This window comes from Chiloscyllium plagiosum, chromosome 3 (genome assembly GCF_004010195.1).
Source record: "Chiloscyllium plagiosum isolate BGI_BamShark_2017 chromosome 3, ASM401019v2, whole genome shotgun sequence".
NCBI classification, from domain to species: domain Eukaryota; kingdom Metazoa; phylum Chordata; class Chondrichthyes; order Orectolobiformes; family Hemiscylliidae; genus Chiloscyllium; species Chiloscyllium plagiosum.
The window spans coordinates 53,276,887-53,294,891 of NC_057712.1; the positions used below are offsets into that span (position 1 = coordinate 53,276,887).

Here is an 18,005-nt window from a genome sequence, read left to right on the forward strand (position 1 = left end):
TGGGAAAACATGCATTATAAAATATTTATTGCACCTTGAAGTTTGACTCAGAAACCTTCATTCTGAAAATTTAACAATAAAAATCCAAAAGGCAGACCATTTTAGCATGATGTCAACTTAATCATTTTTTTGAATCATTATTGTTGAAATAGAAAATCATAGCACATATATAAAAAAACTGTTAGGTCCACAAGGTCTGTTTAATTCCACATTTTCACTTTTTGTCCTTAACCCAGTTAATTCTTCATTCTCAAGTATATGTCCAGAACTATTTTAATGGAATTTATGGGATCAGTTTCCACAACCTTTTCAATTGGTGTGTTCTAAATCCCAAAAACAGTTGATTTTTGCCAATGAGATGTCATGTCAGTAGAATTACCATTCCCTGGTGCCAAACCCTGGTGAAATTACAAGAAAGGACTACATGGATACTAAACAAATGCGAAAGCATGCAATAGTCAGAGCTAAGTGATCCAACCATATCCAGTTATGAATAAACAACTGATGGGAAGAAGAAGATCCTGCAACATCCCATCCGAAAATGATAGCAGAGCCCAACACGAGAGTGAAAAAGATGTAGCTAAAGCTTTTTGCAATATTTTTCAACCAGCAATGCTGATTATATTATCCATCTTGGCTTCTTGCTAAGGTTTCTCCCATTACAAGTCTTCTGCCAATTTTATTCATTTCATGTGATATCAGCAAATAATCGAGTGCACTGGATAAGGTCTCTATTGACTCAAGTCATACCTGGAACATAGGAAGGTGGTTGTGGTTATTGATGGTGCACCATCTCATTCCAGGACATCTCTGCAGCAGTTCCTCAGGGTGCTGAATCATCGTCAGCTTCTTCATCAGTGACCATCCCCTCATCAAAAGCTCAGAAGTGGGGATGTTCATTGATGATTGCACTACATTTGTGATTCCTCAGAGAGTGAAACATCCCATATGCACATGCAGCTAAACCAAAGCAATATTTATGTTGGGCTGACAAGTGGCAAGTAATAACGTCCCACACAATGCAGGAAATGACAATCACCAATAAGAGATTAGATTAGATTAGATTAGATTAGATTAGATTAGAAGAGGAATCAAATCAACTCACCTTGACATTCAGTGGCATCATCATCATCATTAATTTAGTACCTTGGGGCATCATTGACCAGGAACAGAACAGGGTGAACCAAAGTAAATATTATGGCTACAATAGCAGGTCAGAAACTTAGAATTCTGTGGTTAGTGTCTTCTTTCATAAAGTAATGGGAAAGAAAAGAATCAGTCATCAATAATGTGGATATTCAAGTGTCTGGAAATTTCCAATGAGTGCAGTGTTCACGAAAGTGCTCCAGGATCTGATTAGGAGCTTTGCAGTTTCTTGATGGAGATACTTTCATCTCTAACCTAAGGAAAAATCAGCAGTGTTTTACATCACTGGCTATGAAACATTGATAGTTGTCCAAAATTTAACATGGGGTTTGATCCTTCAAGATGTTCTGCCAGGTCCTTTATAAAGAAGCAATTTCATAGAATCCCTACAGTGCAGAAGCAGGCCATTCAGCCGATGCCAACCCTCCAAACAGATTCCCAACTAGACCCACCACTAAACTATCCCTACATTTCCCATTGCTAATCCAGCAAGCCTGCACATCCCTAGACACTCTGGGCAATTTAACTTGGGCAAATCACATAACCTACACATCTTTGGACTATGGGAAGAAACCAGAGAAAATCCACACACCCACAGGGAAGAATGTGCAAGTTCCACAAAGACAGTCACCCAAGGCTAGAATCGAACCTGGGTCCCAGGTGCTGTGAGGCAGCAGTGCTAACCACTGAACTACCATACAATCCCTTTGATCATCGTAAGTCTTCTAAGCATTACACCTAGGCAGAAGGTAGATTGCCGATAATTTCAGAGATTATCCAAAAGGATCTTCTAGATTTAAGATGGTTTGGTGGTTGATTGAATCTGTCTGAATAGCATCCAATAGAGGACAGCAGAGAGACTTCACTAAGGAGCATTCAGGAACAGCAGAGTGAGAAAGAACACATTCCACGACAAGGAGGAAGAGCACCAAATAGAGGTCAACGGAGAGACTTTTCTGAGGAGAACTATCTGGCAGGGGAGATAGCTTGATCCATAGTCTGAGCTAAGAACCTCTATTACTGGAAGATAGTCACTGGATGGTGAGCAGAACTTGGAAGATTGTCGGTTGAGCTGAGCTGAATTTGGTGAATTCTTAGGCTGGCCTTGGCTTAACACCAATTCAGTGTCTGCCCAGCCAACCACAGCTATTGCCTCTGCTAGTGCCCACACCCCAAGCCTGCAGCACATTCAAAGTGACTGTGAAGAAGGTGGACGAAGGATCACTGGAAGGATCTTCTTCATGAAGAGAGTCTGCCTGGATGGCTGTGGGTTCGAAGCAGCCGGTATTTTCTGTCTGCAGGATTTCCCCAGAGAGGGCTACTTTGACGTGACCTTCAGGAGTGTGAAACAATGGACGTCTCTGAAGGTGTTCTAAGAGAAAGGAGGTGAGGGTCCCCTCTCTGTCCTGTCCGCGGCACTATTGTTTGTTCTCCCTGCACAGAGGCGCTGGGTTGTATAACCCCCACTCCTGGCAGGAGATGTCCTGACCTTCCTGGGAAGATATGTGCAGTTTGAAGGAGGCAGCACCAATGTAGTGGACCCCTTTGGAATCTGGACCAGCAAGCAACAGGGAAAGGTGATCCTGAAGGTGGATACCATTGAATATCTCCACTCACCCTCCAGCTTTGCAATCGGGGGAGCTGAGGCTACCTGATGTATGCAGGGCAACCTAAAGTGTGCCGAATCTGTGGGAGGCCAGAGCATATGACATAAAATAACTCTCTGCAGGAACGGAAAACAGCAGGGCTACCTGACTAAGGACTGAAAGGAGTCCAAGAGCAGTGTACCCCCAAAGGTCAATAAGATGCCACCCCCAGCAAGAAAACTGATATGAGGGGGACCGAGAAGGCAGACAGGCCAGAGAGGAGGAAAAGGTCACTAGCATGGTGTGGTGAAAGGGTTAAAATTGTGTCCCAATACATGTGTGAATCTAACCGAAAATGGAAGGTGTCGCTTAGTCCCGTGTGAATCTTATTATACACGTTCCCGTGTGAATCTTCTTATCTGTATGTAACCAGAATGGAATGTGTTTTTTAGCCTTGCTCTGCTGTTCACATGAATGTTTATATCTGGAAAAGAGTATATCAGCTGGAAAAGTCTCCAGTTCGGTAGAGTCTGCTCCGGGGTTGCGTTTAACCGCCGAGCGTGGGTTGTTGGCAACCGCTCTACGAGAACTGACGGCTCCCAGTTCCGGTAACACGTAGAGTGAGTATAAACCAGACCCGTTGTAAGTACGAGACCTGGTTGTGGCGACGCTGCGGGGAATAAAACACTTATATTCTAGCAGACTCGCCTCTTGGCTGTTTGTTCTGTGTCAGACTACTTTCCTGCGAGCCTGGTCCTTGACCTTGAGAATTTTTTTTAAAACACATGGAGGCACATCAACCAGCCCAACCTCCACCTGTACAGCGGAGTCAATGAAGGAGGAGGAAACCAAGGAAGCAGGGGAGTGGCTATCAGTGAGAAACAACAGAAAAGGAAAACATGTCAGGCCCCCAAAGTCCCACAGCCTGATGGAAAGAGGCAGCTGCAAGATGGAGACACCAGCAGCCCTACTGATGACGAAGACATGCAGATGGATAGCCATCAACAAATAAAGAGGCATAGCACCACAGGGAGAAGGAGAGGAGGACCCCCAACTTGGAAACGCTGGGCCTCCCAAGGGGCCCAGTCAGCCTAACCTCCAGCCATCAAGAATATAGGTTACCAACCACACCACAACTCTGGGCAACCGGGAGCAGCAACACTCTAACAGTCCCTCTGTCAGACTCAGAACTGGACCCTGCTGGCTTCGTTCTCACTCTGACAATGCTGGAGCAGGGCAATCCTTCCAGAGACAAACAGGAGAACTACCTCAGTGTGGAGAGAGTCCAACAGTTCACTCATACCAGAAGTCCACCAGTGGGGGTGAATGGATATTGGGTAATTCGATGAACTTTTAAAATAGGTCACTGCCTATGAGGAGTTCGCACATTCTTCCCGTGCCTGCGTGGGTTTCTTCTGGGTGCTCGGGTTTCCTACCACAATCCAAAGATGTGCGGATCAGGTGAATTGGTCATGCTAAATTGCCCATAGTGTTAAGTACATTAGTTAGGGGTAAATATGGGATGGGGGAGTGGATTGGGTGGGTTGCTCTACGGAGGGTCAGTGTGGACTTGTTGGGCCAAATGGCCTGTTTCCATACTGTAGGTAATCTAATCTAAAATAAAATAAAATAAATGTTAGAATTGCAAGTATTAACATGCATAGAGTTTAATCTACTACATGATGGGTTTCCAGATTGGCTTACCTGGCTAAATGTCAAAACCTGTTCCTGCAGGAGTGGGGAATACTGCACCTCAGCAGCTACAGGAGGTAATCAAGCTTACGGACCCATGGGCCTTCAATTTGGTCAGGGGGAGACAATTCCTCCGGCCTGGGTATTCTGCTGCAAGGAGGCAACTTCTCTCCGAAGTTGAGGTGGTGCTGGGCAGGCACCTCCTCATAGCAGGTGTCACATACAGAAATGGTCCCTAAGACTAACTAACATATGCACCCCAACAGTAAAGAGTGAGCAACTGGCCATCCTACAACAGGTCCCATTGCGCTGGCAATGTCCGGGCTGGTCATTCTGGCTGGAGACTTCAACCGTATCATCGATACAGATGGATGATCTAGAATAGCTGAAAGCAAATTGGATTCCTGATGGAAACAGTTGCCAAGCTGCACAATGCAGCACATGTCCACCTGGTCGCGGCCAAACAAGTCTATCTACTCAAGGTAGATTTCCTATTTGCTTCCTGCATGTTCTGGGTCAGAACCATTTATGTCAAGCTGTTGTTCTTCTGACTATTGCTTCCTGAAGGACAACCAGCTAGCCGACAAGGGAACATAGAAGCTAAAGTTCTACCTGTCCTTGTTGTTGCAAAGGATGGGACTGGCTTCACTGCTGCAGAACATTCCAAGTAGTTGGACTATTCCATATCACTTGTCCTTCGTACAGGAATTTGTAAAGAGAAACATCTTTGACCACCAGTTCATCAGGAATGGTCAGCAAGTAGCGTCCTTGAGACCCTGAGGGAAAAGGAGAGGGTGGATCCTGTCACCTGGTTCCCTGAGCTGACTGTCGAAGTTAGTTAGCAGAATGCCTCATTACTAGAACTTTCTAACAAGCACCAGGACATTGCTTGGCTGGTGCTAACTGCATTACCTGAGAGATCCTTTATGTATACTTGGTCAGTTTGTGCCACTCTACATTGTCCTCTGAGTGGCTGGGGGGGAGGTTGAGACTGTCTCACATTTCTTTCTCGAACGTGCCTTTGTAAAGGAAGTCTGGAGAAATATGCAGTGGTTTGTGTCAATGTTCATTCCAAGCAACTCAGTCTGGTCTTCAAGGTGCACACCGAGACAAACATAAAATGCAGCAAAAGAACTATCAACTTGGCGAAAGATGCTTTTTGATGTGCCTAAAACTTGTTGGCCTTACAGAACGAGGAGTTGACCCCAACTGACCGTTGAAGACTGGCACATTCCAAGGTCCAATACTGCGTACTAGGGATGCACTAAAGCTTGGGGCAGCCACCACCAAGGCACAGCGGGGAAAGACCATTGTCTGAGGTCTTTCTGCTGAAGGTAAACGGGGATCTGTTTCGTTATCAGACCCTTCTAGTAGTCTCAATACATGTAAATATTGGTATTGTATGTATAAGAGAGTTGGATAGAGTCAAAGTCCAATGTCTTTTTTTTAATTTAATATGCAACTGAATAGAACCAATCCACATTTGTGAAATGTGTATATATACAATAATTTTGATGAATAAAAAGTATATTATTGAAATAAATAAAAAAAATTGGGAGAACTCTGCTCAGTCACCACAACTGCTCAGTGGAGTGAGGAAGAATCCCAGGGCAGCACGGAGGCTCCATGGTTAGGACCGCTGCCTCACAGCACCAGAGACCCAGGTTCAATTCCAGCCTTGGGCGATTGTCTGTGTGGAGTTTGCGCATTCTCCCAGTGTCTGCGTGGGTTTCCTCCGGGTGGTCCTGTTTCCTCCCACAGTCCAAAGATGTGCAGGTCAGGTGAATTGGCTATGCTAAGTTGCCCATAGTGTTAGGTGCATTAGTCAGAGGGAAATGGGTCTGGGTGGGTTACTCTTCGGATGGTCAATGTGGACTTGTTTGGCCAAATTACCTGTTTCGACACTGTAGGGAATCTAATCTAATCCGATGTCATGGAACAGCAAGCCAGAAACATTCCTTTACCGTAAGTGCTTCTACACTCCTACAAGCAAAAAAAAGAAGCAATAGATTGAGAGAGGCTGTTAGAAAGTTTGTTGTAGCCAAGGGGATATTTGATCTGTTTGTAAAGATTGCATTATAGTTTAAGGAATTTAAAGAATGGCGTTTTTGATAAGAGATAGCATTACAGCTGTACTGAGGGAGGATATTCCCGGAAATACATCCAGGGAAGTTATTTGGGTAGAACTGAGAAATAAGAAATGGATGATCACCTATTGGGATTGTATTATAGACCCCCTAAGGGGAATTGAGGGGAATTGAGAAACAAATTTGTAAGGAGATCTCAGTTATCTGTAAGAATAATAGGGTGGTTATGGTTGGGGATTTTAAAAAATATATAATTTTATTGAAAAAATAGATTTTTTTAATATTACAAGTACAAAACAATACAATTCAAAACAGTACAAAAAACAACCCAAATAAAAAAAAATCCCCAACCCACCTTCATGTACAAATGTATAAACATATATAGAAAAGTAGAGAATAAAAAAAAACCCAAACTGGCTATTTAACTAAATAAGTAAATAACCAACAAACTAATAAATAGTAATAATGCAGCCCAGCCAAACAAAATGCTCATATGTTCACAGTTCCTCCTCCCTGGATATTGGACTCGTAAAACACAATCGTTACAGCTATATAAAAGCCCTTGTTAGTGTGGCAGATAAATCGGTATCAAGGTATTCCAAAAAGGGTTGCCATGTCTTATAAAAATTCTCAGTTTTGTGGTGTAACATTTTTGTGAGAAAATCCAAGGGAATATGCTCCATAACAATCTTCTGTCAACCCAACAGGCCTGGGGGGGGGGTTTGAATACCCAACCTAACAAGATGCTCTTTCTTGTACAAAATGTGAAAAGTTTTTTCTTATGCGCGTCTGCAGGAAATACAGTGGGCAAGCCCAAAAGTAGAGAGATAGGGTCCGTCTCCACCCTTATACCCAAAATCCTCTCCATTGCGCCCGCCACTGTACTCCAATATGTTTAAAACCTTTCGCAAGACCAGAGACAATGGGTAAGAGTGCCCGTACAGACCTTGCCCTTGGGACATGCTGAAGATATCCATGGTTTAAATTTTGACAACGTTCCGGAGCCAAGTGGACCCTGTGGAGAATCTTCAACTGTAAAGCATGGGTTCTATTACAAATTGATATCTTCATTGCATTCTCCCAAATATCCTCCCATGCTTTTGAGGAGACTTCAACACCCAGTTCTCCCTCCCACATCCTGTAGAGTCAATCAAACTCATCTGAGGGGGTCGCCCCCCAATTGATGACATAAAATATTGGCAGAAAGTGTACTCTTACCACTTATCACCCCTCTCTCTATGTTGAATTTGTAGGGATCAGTCAAAAGTGTGGTCTTTTCTCGAATAAAATCCCTAACTTGAAAAAAAGAGGTCTCTACTAGATAGCTGATACTGATTAGATAGCTAACTGATCGAAGGACATCATTACATCTCTCTCAAATAAATCGCTCATGCATGACACACCCCTAGCTGCCCAACATTTAAATCCGGAGTCTAGCATCTCTGGTTGCTAGACATGGTCACTAAAGGTGTAAACAAAGATGTTTTGCCAATATTGCCTTCCCTCTGCCGAATTGCCCTTCATGCTTTAACAGTACTAATGACTATTGGGTTATGACAATATTCCCTAACTGTCCTCATTTTGTCCAAAAACAGCAAACTGGTAAGGGGACACCATGCCTGGGAGGCTTCTATATGTAGCCATATTGAAAGCGTATCTCCACAAACCCAATCAATCACTCACGTAGGACAAAAGCGAGCTTAATTTTTAATGTCCGGAAGATCCACTCCCCCCAATCTGTGAGGCAGTTGCAGTTTGGCTAATTTTTTAGATTACATTACAGTGTGGAAACAGGCCCTTCGGCCCAACAAGTCCACACCGACCCACCGAAGCGAAACCCATCCATACCCCTACATTTACCCCTTACCTAGCACTACGGGCAATTTAGTATGGCCAATTCACCTGACCCTGCACATCTTTGGACTGTGGGAGGAAACCGGAGCACCCGGAGGAAACCCACGCAGACACGGGGAGAACGTGCAAACTCCACACAGTCAGTCGCCTGAGTCGGGAATTGAACCCAGGTCTCAGGCGCTGTGAGGCAGCAGTGCTAACCACTGTGCCACCGTGCCGCCCACAAATTGAATGAGGGACCGCCGACGATGCCAAATAAAAGGAGCTGAACCAGCCAGTCAACATCCAGAATGTTTGCTTATTGAAAATCAGGTTGAGCATCCATATAGGGTATAGCAAACAGGGAGAATATTCATCTTAATAAGCGCTATCCGACTCAACCACGAGACTGGAAGTGCCTCCCATCTTTGAAGATCTTGTTTAAGTTTTTTCAAATATTTGGATAAAATTGGCTTTGCACAGCTGATACAGAACTGGAGTAATGAATATGCCCAAATACACAAAATCCCTCGTGACCGCCTAAATGGGAATCTATAGTCGCACTTAAGAGCTAGCGGCTTCATAAGACCATCCATAAGCATAGCCTCTGATTTCACAAAATTAATCTTGTACACCGAAAAAGCGCCAAACATGCATTATGTCAGACGAGGCGCTGAAACTGCTGGATTTGCCAAAACAATTAGGACCATCGTCTGCATACAACAAAATCTTATGTAAGTTTGACCCCACTTCTGGAGCGAATATATTGGGATCCCCACGAATGGCCTCCGCCAATGGTTCAATCACCAACGTAACAAGCAATGGTGAAAGGGGACAGCCCTGCCAGCTGCCCCTAAAAATATTAAAATTACTTGATCATACCCCGTTGGTGATGACCGCTGCGAGAGGTCCACCATAGAGAACCTTTGCCCATCTTATGAAGACTTTGCCCAAACCAAACCACTCTAGAGTATAGAAAAGATGCGGCCACTCAACTCAGTCAAATGCCTTCTCTGCTTCTAGAGAAATCACAATTCCCTGTATTGACTGTTATTGGCATGCTTGAATTACATTTAGCAGCCTGCTAAGATTATTGGAGGATCTGCGACCTTTTATGAAGCCCGTCTGATCCTCTTTAATAATAGAAGGTAACACAGTCTCCAGCCTTAATGTGAGAGCCTTAGAGAGGATTTTAAAGTCCACATTTAAGAGAGATATGGGCCTGTACGAAGCACAATCTTCCAGGTCCTTCCCTTTTTTTTTTAAGGATAAGTGAAATATGGGCTTCTCTCAGAGATGGTGGGAGACAATCATGACTGTATGAATCATTAAACATATTGAGCATTGGGCCTGACAGTATACTTATAAATTCCTTATAGAATTCACTGGGAAGTCCGTCAGAACCGGGCGCCTTTCCACTCTGAAGCTGCCTCACAGTTTCCTGCATTTCTTGCTCTGATAACAGGGCATTGAGAAAGGACTGTTGTTCGGGAGTCACACCTGGGAGCTTCAGATCCCTAAAAAATATTCCATTTTGGCCTGCCCCACCTCACAATCCTCAGATTGGTATAACTTAGAGTAGGAAATGTGTTGCTGGAAAAGCGCAGCAGGTCAGGCAGCATCCAGGGAACAGGAGAATCGACGTTTCGGGCATAAGCCCTTCTTCAGGAATGAGGAAAGTTTGTCCAGCAGGCAAGGTAGGGAGTAGGGAGGAGGGACTTGGGGGAGGGGTGTCGGAAATGTGATAGGTGGAAAGAGGTCAAGGTGAGGGTGAAAGGTCAGACTGGGGTGGGGGCGGAGAGGTCGGGAAGAAGATTGCAGGTTAGGAAGGCGGTGCTGAATTCGAAGGATTTGACTGAGACAGGGTGGGGGGAGGGGAAATGAGGAAACTGGTGAAATCAGAGTTCATCCCTTGTGGTTGGAGGGTTCCTAGGCGGAAGATGAGGCGTTCTTCCTCCAACCGTCGTTTTGTTGTGGTCTGACGATGGAGGAGTCCAAAGACCTGCATATCCCACTTAGAGTAAAATCTCTGGAACGCCATGTTAGTCTTTTTAGAATCATATGTTAGGTTCCCAGACCCTTCCCTAATCGCCATAATGGCTTGTGGGACACTCCTTTTCTGGTGAGATGCGCTAAATATTTACCTGGCTTGTCACCATGCTCGTATAACCTTTGCTTTACAAAAGCCAGCTTCTTCTTTGCCATCTGTGTGGGCATGGAATTCAATGCAGACCGCAACGCTGTAATCCTATGTAGTTTGACCATGAGGGTCTGTCAAAGTAGGCCTTCTTGGCTGCCTTCAACCATGCTTCAAGGAGATGTTGCTGCTCACCCTTCTGCTGCTTCCTACTGGTGGAATATGAAATAACTAACCCTCTAGCATAGGCTTTGGCAGTTTCCCAGAGAACAGATGAGCTATCAACCGAGCCTCTGTTGATGTCTAGGAATGCCCGAAATTCCCTAGAGAAATACTCCATAAACTTATTATCCTTGAAGATAAAGGGACCCATTCACCAATACCTCAAACTCACTGTAACATCCTTAATCTTAACCATAAGGTACACTGGAGCATGATCAGAGATGGTAATATTACAAAACCATTGAGAATTAAAAACAACAAAAACAAACCAACATATAAAGCACCAACAGGGTTGAGTAGGGGAACTTATCCCCTGCCCCAAAGGGGCAACTACCCATCCCAAACTGCCCATAAGTAGGCATCTAACCATCCCAATCACCTTGACTTCTTCTAGCTAAAGCCGCACTGCAAACACAAGCAGATAAGAGTAAACATTTTTTTTTTAAGAAAAAGCAGAATAAATAGCTCACCCAAGTTTCGGTATATCCTTAGAAATTGAAAATATACATCTCAACTGCAGCCAAGTATAGTTTAAACCAAATTATCATCGATAGAGGGAAAAAAAAGATAAAGCTCCAACCGGACTTCCTCCGTTTCTTTTACAGAATGATAAAGACATACCCAAACAACACTATTTATACATACTAAAATTGTTCAAATTAGGTTAGTTTGTCCACAAAATCTCTTGCCTTTTCTGATGTGTCAAAGAGATATATGGATCCATTTAAGGTGAACCAAAGCACCGCCGAGTACCCCTGAGTACTGAATCCCAAGCTCCCTCAGTCTTCTCTTGACATAATCGTAAGATTTTCGTTTCTGGATCACTGCCACTGAGAAGTCCTGGAAGAACATGATCTTAGAGCCCTCCTAAATTAGGGCCTTGGACTCTGGAAGCCTCCATGACTGTCTCTTTGTCCCAGCAATGATTGAACCAGGAGAGGTCGAGGACATTGACCCAGACCAGGTGATAACTCTCTATCTTCAGTCCTCTCATGCCAGCTTCTAAGTCAAGGAATTTTGGCAGCCAGTCCTCAACAAATTCCACAGGCTGCTCACCTTCCTTACGCTCAGGCAAACTGATAATCCAAATGTTTTTTCTTCTGCCCCTGTTCTCAAGATCATCCACTTGGTCGTGCAAGTTACCGACCTGCATCCCCAGGGCTTGGATCCTATTACTGGATGAACTGCTATCAGCTTCCACCACTGTGACCCTGTGCTCCATCTCATCCGTCCTCTTCTCCAGGTCTCCCAGCTACTGCTCATGCTTCTGCAGCATGAGAGAGATTGGAGCCAGCTTCTCTTCAATCTGTTTCCCCAGCATCTCGCGAGATTTCACGAGCTCATTCACCAGGGCCTGGAAAGGAATCGACTCTGAGGATCCTGCAGCCTGAACTGCAGATGTGGCCGCAGATGCTCCTGCTCCCTTTTTCGGTATCTCTGGATGGCTAGAAACACAGGTAAGTTAATTTTTAGAAATTTCTTGGGAATCCAAGATCTTTTGGAGTCCCAGGATATCGTGATGGCCTGGGTTGGGCAGGTTAAAGCTTTGTCTCGCTTGTGCTGCGATGCAGAGCTGTGCAGTGCGGTCTTCTTAGATTGCCGCCACCTTGGATCCCCATGGTTGGGGATTTTAACTTTCCAAACATAGACTGGGACTGCCATAGTGTTAAAGGTTTAGATGGAGAGGAATTTGTTAGGTGTTTACAAGAAAATTTTCTGATTCAGTATGTGGGATGTATCTACTAGAGAAGGTGCAAAACGTGACCAATTCTTGGGAAATAAGGGCAGGTGACTGAGGTGTCAGTGGGGGAGTACTTTGGGGCCAGCAACCATAATTCTGTTTGTTTTAAAATAATGATGGAAAAGAATAGACCAGATCTAAAAGTTGAAGTTCTAAATTGGAGAAAGGCCAATTTTGATGGCATTACGCAAGAACTTTCAAAAGCTGATTGGGCGCAGAAGTTCGCAGGTAAAGGGATGGCTGGAAAATGGGAAGCCTTCATAAAAACAGAGATAACGAGAATCCGGAGAAAGTATATTCCTGTCAGGGTGAAAGGAAAGGCTGGTAGGTATAGCGAATGCTGGATGACAAAAGAAATTGAGGGTTTAGTTGAGAAAAAGAAGGAAGCATATGTCTGGTATAGACAGGATAGATTGAGTGATTCCTGAGAAGAGTATAAAGGCAGTAGGAGTATACTTAAGAGGGAAATCAGGAGGGCAAAAAGGGCACGAGATAGCTTTGGCAAATAGAGTTAAGCAAAAGCGTTTTTACAAATACATTAAGGACAAACCGGTAATGAGGGAGAGAATAGGGCCCCTCAAAGATCAGCAAGGCGGCCTATGTGTGGAGCCGCAGGAGATGGGGGATGATACCAAATGAGTACTTTGCATTAGTATGGAAAAGGACATAGAAGATACGGAATGTAGGAAAATAGATGGTGACATCTTGAAAAATGTCCATTTAGAGAGGAGGAAGTGCTGGATGTCTTGAAACGAATAAGAGTGGATAAATCCCCAGGACCTGATCAGGTGTACCCTAGAATTCTGTGGGAAGCTAGAGAAGTGACTGCTGGGCCTCTTACTGAGATATTTGTATCATCGATAGCCACAGGTGAGGTGCTGGAAGACTGGAGGTTGGATGTGAGCATAGGAGGTATAGTTAATAAGTTTTCAGATGACACAAAATTGGAGGTGTAGTGGACAGCGAAGAAGGTTACCTCAGATTACAACGGGATCTTGATCACATGGGCCAATGAGTTGAGAAGTGGCAGATGGAGTTTAATTTGAGGTGAGGTGTTGCATTTTAGGAAAACCAAATCTTAGCAGGACTTAAACACTTAATGATAAGGTTCTCAGAGGTTTCTGAACAAAGAGACCTTGGAATGCAGGTTCATAGTTTCTTGAAAGTGGAGTCGCAGGTAGATAGGATAGGGAAGGTGGTGTTTGGTATCCTTTCCTTTATTGGTCAGAGTATGGAGTACAGGAGTTGGGAGGCCATGTTGCGTGCAATTCTGATCTCCTTCCCGTCGGAAAGATGTTGTCAAACTTGAAAAGGTTCAGAAAACATTAACAAGGATGTTGCCAGGGTTGGAGTATTTGAGCTACAGAGAGAGGGTGAACAGGCTGGGGCTGTTTTCCCTGGAGCGTCGGAGGCTGAGGGGTGACCTTCTGGAGGTTTATAAAATCATGCTGGGCATGGATAGGACAAATAGACAAAGTTTTTTTTCCCCTGGGGTAGGTGAGTCCAGAACTAGAGGGCATAGGTTTTGGGTGAGAGGTGAAAGATATAAAAGACGTAAGGGGCAACTTTTCACGCAGAGGGTGGCACGTGTATAGAATGAGCTGCGAGAGGAAGTGGTGGAGACTAGTACAATAGCAACATTTAAAAGGCATCTGGATGGGTATCTGAATAGGAAGGGTTTGGAGGGATACGGGCCGGGTGCTGGCAGGTGGGACTAGATTGGGTTGCGACATCTTGTCGGCATGGATGAGTTGGACCGAAGGGTGCTATACGTGCTATACACCTCTATGACTCTAACAAGTTAATGCATCAATTGGTGTAAATGCGGATGTAGATGAATGCTGGGCTTCAGACAGTGAGACAAGCAAGGTAAAGGCAAGGTAAATTCTTTTATCTTTCTTAGTGTAAAAGGGGTAGAGATGGCAATTAGGGCAGTGGCGAGCTCCTCCTGCCAGATATGGGAGATCAGGAAGTGTGACCAGCTGCAGCTCCTCAAAAGGGCATCGTTCGGTTGGAGCAGCAGTTGGACACCCTGAGGAGCAGACAGGAGGCAGAGAGTGTGATAGACACGAGTTAGAGGGAGGTAGTCACACCACTGGTTCAGTCAGGTAGATAGCTGACCATCAGGAGAAGCAGGCAGGTGGTGCAGGAGTCCCCCATGGCTATTCCCCTCTCTAACAGTATACCATTTTGGATACAGTTAGGGGGTGGTAATGCTCTCTGGGGAGCATAACAGCAGTAGCCAGGTGATTGGAGGAAGGTTTAGGGGAGATTTCAGAGATAGGTTCTTTATTCAGAGTGGTTAGTGCATGGAATGCACTGCTAGCAGTGGTAGTAGAGTCAGATACATTAGGGTCATTTAAGCGATTCTTGGATAGGCACATGGAAGTTTGCACAATGAAGCATAAGTAAGTTAGTCTGATTTCAGAGTAGGATAAAAGGTCTGCACAACATCAGGGACTGAAGGCCCCATACTGTTCTATGGTTCTGTGGCTATGAATGAAGATAAGACTGGACCTTGTGCGAAGGTACTAAATTGGGGGTAGGCAAATTACATGAGTATTAGGCAGGAGTCAAGGAGTGTTCATTGGGAGGAGCTGTTATTAGGCAAATCAACATTTGACATGTGAAAATTGTTTCAAGACCTGCTGATGAGTGTTTGGGTGGGTTGTGCTTCGGCGGGTCGGTATGGACTTGTTGGGCCGAAGGGCCTGTTTCCACACTGTAAGTAATCTAATAAAATCTAAAAAATCTAATAAAGGACTGGCATTTCCAATAAGGAGGAAGGATAAAGGATGGCAAGGTAGGGGACGCTTGGATAATGAGGGAGGTTGTGAATTTAAAGGGAAAAAGAAGCATACGTAAAATTCATGAAGCTAAATTCAGACAGAGCCAGTGAGGAATATAAAGAAAGCAGGAAAGAACTCAAACAGGGAATTAGGAGAGTGAGAAGAAGCCATGAAATGACTTTAACAAGTAGGGTTAAAGAGAATCCCAAGGCATTTTATACATACATTAAAAACAAGAAGATAACTAGGGAGAAGGTAAGACTATTGAACGATAAAAAAGGGAATTTTTGCTTGGAGGCAGATATGATTGGGGCATCGAAGAGATTTTTAGATAAGCACATGAATATGCATGGAACGGAGGGATATGGACCAAGGACAGGGAGAAGGGATCAATTCAATTTGGCGTCATGTTCAGCACAAAATTGTGGGCCAATGGGCCCATTCCTGTGTTGCATAGTTCTATTTTCTATGAATTGGCATTTTGTTTGCTGATGTAACAGTTGTACTCTCCAAATACTGCATGAACCTGGTATGGATGTGGTGGTGCAATGTTTGCTAGCCTGAGCAGTCCAGGTGTAAGTATCGATGAAAGTCAGTCATATAATGCAGGTCTGAGGTAATGGATGAGCTCCTACGTGACTGCTTGGAGTTGGTAGACTGGTCCATATTCAAGAACTCAGCAGCGCATCTAAATGAGTATGCCACTACTGTCGTTGACATCATCAGTAAGTGTGTAGAGGACTGCAAGCCAAGTGGTTAATCCAAATGTTTCCCAACTGGAAACCATTGATGAACTGGGAGATCCACTCCCTACTGAAGTCCAGTTTTGAGGTGTTCAAGTTGGGTGACCCTGACCTATACAGGAGATCTAAGTATGATCTTCACAGAGCCATCAGAGATGCCAAGAGACAATACCAGGCTAAACTAGGGTCCCAGATGAACCGTACAAACACAAATCGACTGTGGCAAGTACAAATCAAAGTTCAGTAGAATCGTCGGCAACAATGCATTCCTCCCAGATAAGATCAAAACATTCTATGCTCGTTTTGAACAGGTCAGTGAAATGATGTCACCTGCCCGACAGCATTGAGTGCACCTGTACCCGTAGTCACCACCACATACATCAAATTGGCCTTCGTGAGAGGGAATGCACAGACAATGAGTCGCCTAGATGGAGTCCCGAGCCATGCACTCAGATCCTGCGTGGACCAGCAGGCAGGAGTATTTGCAGATATCTTTAATTTCCCCTTACTCCAATGTGAGGTTCCCACCTGCTTCAAGATGACCACTATCATCCTGGTGCAAAAGAAAAATCAGGCCAGGTGTCTTAATGACCAGTGGCTCTGACATCCATCATTATGAAGTGCTTTGACCCATCAATTGTAATGGTACCCATCAATTCCAGCATCTCAGATTGCATTGATCCGTTACAATTCGTCTACCGTCACAATAGTTCCATGGCAGACACCATCTCCCTGCCCCTACACTCACCTCTGGAACATCGAGATAACAAGGATATCTATGTCAGACTCATTTTATTGACTTTAGATCCACCTTCAACACCACAATTGCTCACCCCTCTGCAACTGGACCCGTGACTTCCTGACCTGCAGATTGGCAATCAATAAGGATAGGCAACAACACCTTCTTCACAATGATCCTCAACACCAGGGCCTAGCAAGGCTGCATACTCAGCTCCTTTCTATACCCTTTACAATGATGTAGCCAAATTCAACTCTAATTTCATTTACAAGTTTGCTGATAACAGCACTGTTGTGTGTCAGATCCAAAATATAACAGAGTACAGGAAGTGATAGCTTACTGCCATGATGTAATGACAACAATCGCTCTCTTAACATCAGCAAAGTCAACTTTAGGAAGCAGAGTGAAGGACATAACCCTGTCTGTGTTAATGGCGTTGAAGTGGAAATGGTCCAGAGCTTCAAGTTCCTCGAATTAAATATTACCAACAATATTTCCCAGTCTATCCACGTCAATGCAACAGTCAGAAAACCACACCAATGCCTGTACTTCATCACAAGACTAAGAAAACTTGGCACATCTAATGATTTTTACTAGTTTTCATGGTTGAACCCATGGTTGAATCCCATCTGGATGCATCACAGCATGATATGACAGTGGCTGTGCCCAACATCACTATAAATTACAAAATTGTGAATGCAGCCCATTCCACATGCACACCAGTCTTCCTTTCATTGACTGTCTATACTTCCCTCTGCCTCGGGAAAACAGCCAACGTAACCAAAGACCAATCCCACTCTAGTTATACTCTCTTGCACCCTCTTTCATTGGGCAGAAGATACAAAGTTTGAAAACATCTACCACAGATTCAAGAGGAACCTTTTCCCTGCTGTTACCAGATTTATGAATAGACCTCACATATGTTGATCTTTCTCTGCACCTTCTCTGTAGCTGTAACACATCCATAAGCTATATTCTGCATTCTGTTCTATTACCTTGATGTACTTACGTATGATATGATTTGTCTGAGATGCAAAACAATATTTTTCACTGTAACTCAGTACATGTGACAATATCAAATCAAAAGCATTAATTCTCAATCAAATTCAGTTCGAAATGAACAGTTGGCATATAGTTATGTTAGATGGAAATGTGTTGCTGGAAAAGCGCAGCAGGTCAGGCAGCATCTAGGGAACAGGAGAATCGACGTTTCGGGCATTAGCCCTTCTTCAGGAATGAGGAAAGTTGGTCCAGCAGGCTAAGATAAAAGATAGGGAGGAGGGACTTGGG

General features: G+C 44.2%; 1 protein-coding gene across 1 annotated transcript in view; it reads right to left on the reverse strand.

Annotated features, from left to right (window-relative positions):
* The window catches only part of slc30a2 (solute carrier family 30 member 2), a 137,020-nt gene that overhangs the window by 15,727 nt on the left and 103,288 nt on the right, over positions 1 to 18,005 (reverse strand). The gene's annotated exons all lie outside the window — the stretch shown is intronic.